The sequence below is a fragment of the Belonocnema kinseyi genome, chromosome 2 (assembly GCF_010883055.1).
Source record: "Belonocnema kinseyi isolate 2016_QV_RU_SX_M_011 chromosome 2, B_treatae_v1, whole genome shotgun sequence".
Taxonomy (NCBI): domain Eukaryota; kingdom Metazoa; phylum Arthropoda; class Insecta; order Hymenoptera; family Cynipidae; genus Belonocnema; species Belonocnema kinseyi.
Genome location: NC_046658.1, coordinates 75,606,539 through 75,609,922, shown reverse-complemented (window position 1 = coordinate 75,609,922; position 3,384 = coordinate 75,606,539).

The following is a 3,384-nucleotide window of genomic DNA, read 5'->3' as shown; positions in this document are numbered from 1 at the left end:
CAATTTCTCGCCTGAAGCAACATTTCTTAACCGCTTTCTGGCCGGATTACCCGACCGGTATTGAAGCCGGGACCCGGCCAGTTTACCGTGACGTTTTTAGCCGGATCCCAACCGGATTCCCCGACCAGCGCCCGGCTTAAAGCGGGGCTATCCGGCTATTTTGTCTAAATTATTTGAACGTTTTAGTGAAAATAATTGTTTGGTGATTTTTTTGTTAACTGAGTATCAAATAGAAATATAATTTTTTAAATTGTAGGTAATATTATTTTAGTAATTTAGCTATGTATTTTAAAGGACGCATTTACAAATAATCTGGCTGTGCAATGAGTATCTGAATTTAATTTTGAAAATTATGTTATTGGCTTGAATTTCCAACAGTGGAGTGGGGGTATCAATTCAGTTTCGAGGCTCGATTTTGCAATTGGAATCAATTGAAATCAATACACTACGGAGCCTCCCCAATTGGTTCCAATTGCAAATCATCATTTCGGAATTTCCAATGCATTACATAAGCTGTTATTTTTGCCAAAGATTTAAATGTTGTTACGCAAATCCCTGTTTAATGATTTTTATTTTTTTAACTGTGTATCAAATCGAAATGTAATTTCAAAAATTGTAGGTAATAATATTTTCATGATTTAGCGCTGTATTTTGAAATACTGATTAACAAATACAGCCGTGAAATATTTATCTGAGTTCAATTTTCAAAATGATGTGTACATTTGCTTTAATTATTCAGCAATGTATTTTAGTACGCTATTATTTTTCTATTGAAATTTTAATTTTTTCAAAATAAGTGTGAAAGCTTATTAGTAAGTTATATTTTAAGAGATCAAATTTAAAATTAAGAAATATAAAGTAAAAATTAATTAAACATATCAATGCGAATACAAGTTCAATGACTTTTGTATTATGAATTGAATACAAATAAAATAATTCTACGTTCATGAATTCACTGAATATATTCTATCAGAGTCTAATTTCAGCAAGAATTTAGCTAGTCAAAGACTTTAAAAAAATAAACAGATATTCGGAAATTGTGTAAGTGATAAAAGTTATAAAAAAGAACTGGGGCGCGTATGTGAGCGCCTATAAGCCTAGCATTAATTAAAGATAAAAAATTTCCAATTGTAAATCCTTTCAATTCAGTGCTATACAATTGATAAAAAGATTAATCCTACTAGATCTCATTAATTTTTTTCTTGTTCTGCATCGCATTTATGTATAATATACATGCAATCACGTCCATTACAGGAGACGATAACCACCTGCTGAAGAAATGGGTCGTGGAGAGTAAACGACTTCGCGAGTCTTAAGGATTCAGGATAGGAATCGGCAATAATTAATGACTCCTCGCGTTACTCGATAATCACTATCTACGAATCACGGCACTGACTGCTCATGAGAAGATTATAGATATTACACTGCAGCATGACAAAAAAAGACAAGTACGCTTCAATTCATCGACAAACTTGTCGATCCAATCAAATTTACCTTGCTCTTTTTCTGAGCTATAGAAAATTTCTCTTTGTGAAAGCGATAATGACAAATTAATAATAATTTTTTATATAAGAATAATTTATGATCTTATTCAAGCGCGAATTAAAAATATATAGCTTTCAGAATCAGTTTTAATACGATTCGATATTTGGAAATTAAGTTTTCTTATTGGCATGAACTGTCAATTAATTATTAATTATGGGCAATGCACAATTTCGCGGTATAACCATGCAAGTGCTACTTTTTACGCAACATGTTTTATTGGCTTAAAAATCCTAGAACATTTCACTGCATTCTGGAGTGTCAGAATTTGAATTAAATTATTTTTCAAACGATTTTAATTCAAAAACTTTAATTAAATATGCGAAATACGGAAAAATTAATAGAGCTGTTCGATTTTTCAAAAAAAGTTACATAAAATTCTTGTATTGAAGGATTTTTGGCCACCCCCAATTCGTCATATAGTATAAGCATTGTTTCTATAACATGCACTTGTTTATTTATACTACTTTACCAATTGAACCAATAGAAAAATAGTAAAACACGTACAATTTTACTGTTTAAAATTCATGAATTTCATTAAAACATCTTTTTTTTAACAAAAATGAAGCTTCTTCATTGAAAATTCATCATTTTTATCACAAACTCTACTATTCGGTTAAAAAGTAATTTCTTACTGCTTAAAACTCAACTATTTTGGTAGAAAATTCAACTATATTGTCTAAAATTCGTTCTTCTTTCTTTATTCGTAAACTTTCCGCGAAGTGCTACGCGCGCGACGGTCATATGTTTTTTTTAAATAAAGATATTTCATTTTGGTTAAAAATTCATCAGTTTACTTTAAAATGTAACTAATTTATTGGAAAATTTATGTATTTTGTTCCAAATTCCACTTTTTTAAAGAAATTTAATGATTATGATTAATAATGTATGCATTTGGTTGACCAGTCCTTTTTTTCTAGAAGAAAATTAATTTTTTTACTACCAATTTAATAAGTTTATTCATTATTATAAATTTATCTTTTTTTTGTAGAAAAATTTTACTATTTTAATAAGAATGCATGTATTTCGTAAACCAAATTTTTAAGTAGATTAAAAATTTTTTGTTTAAAATTCACGTGTTTGTTTATAAATTCAAGTATCTCGTAAAAAATTTATTTTTGTTTATGAAAAACTAACGTTTATTATTAGAAATCTAACTTTTTCTCTTTTTCTTGATAGACAATTGATCTTCTGCGTTGAAAATTCATGCTTCTGCTTGAAAGTTCAACATTTTTGTTGAAAATGAGTCTACTTTGCTGAAAATGAAATAATTCTGCAAATAAATAAGTATACTTTTTGGTTGAAAAGGCAACTGCTTTGTTGGAAATGGGTCTTTCTTGTTGACTTTAACTATTTTTGATTGAAAACTCAAATTTTTTTTTGGTTAAAATATCAAGTATTACATTATTTCTTAGGAATTTATCTCTTTGGTTCAAAAAGATTCTACTTCGTAGAAATCTCAACAATTTGACGAAAAAGTTTTTTTGGATAATTCTTCATTTTAGTTAAAAATTCATCTCTTTGGTTAAAAATATAACAATTTTATTCAAAATTGGTAATTTTTATTTAAAAAATATTATCTAACTAAAAATTGACCTATTCCAGTTAAAGATTCGTCATTTTGGTTGAAAGTTCTTATCTTCTGTTAAAAATTCGGGTTCTCTTTTAGAAGAGATTATATTTTTTACCCAAAACTTTAACAATTCATTTTTATTGAAAATTGATATTTTTAGTTGAATATTCATCTCGTTCGGTCGAAAATGAATTTTCATGGTTGAAAATTCAACTGGTTGGTTTAAAGTTCATCTATTTTGTTGTAAATTGAAAAAAGTTCAAAAGCAA